This window comes from Egretta garzetta, unplaced genomic scaffold, assembly GCF_000687185.1.
Source record: "Egretta garzetta isolate BGI_Z169 unplaced genomic scaffold, ASM68718v1 scaffold481, whole genome shotgun sequence".
In the NCBI taxonomy this organism is placed as follows: domain Eukaryota; kingdom Metazoa; phylum Chordata; class Aves; order Pelecaniformes; family Ardeidae; genus Egretta; species Egretta garzetta.
In genome coordinates, this window is record NW_009258681.1 from 617867 (window position 1) to 618403 (window position 537).

The following is a 537-nucleotide window of genomic DNA, read 5'->3' on the forward strand; positions in this document are numbered from 1 at the left end:
ACCGTTGGACGGGGTTGTTCCTACCAGCCCCTTAGAGGGGTGCGTGAGCGGGACAGAAGAAAAAAAAAAAGAAAATTTTAAGAAAAAAGGAGAAAAAAGGGTTTTCCTTTCTGCTGGTGGATGTTCAGCAGAGCTGCAGGCGCACAGCTCCGAGCAGCATCAGCCACCGGCCCCTGCCCTGTACAGCCACCAGCCCCCCACTGGTCTAACTGGGAGCGCAGAGAAGAGGCCCGGACTCTGTGTGCTAGGGCAGGCTGCTGGCATCTTTGCCTGCTTAAGTGTGTAATAAATTCTCTCTATACATAATATAACTAATAAAATATAGATCAGGGGTATGGCTCTGGTTTAAACAGATGTTTGCACTGCAGGCTCAACGCAGGGAATTAGAAAATAGAAGGAAAACAGCTCGATTCTTTTACAAAAAGGCAGCAGCAAAAAGGTTTACGAAAAGTCTTAGGCAGGCTGGGTAGGAAACAGCCCAAATGGCAAATATGGCCCTCGTGTGACGCTTCACGACCAGCGGTGGTGGAGACCGCT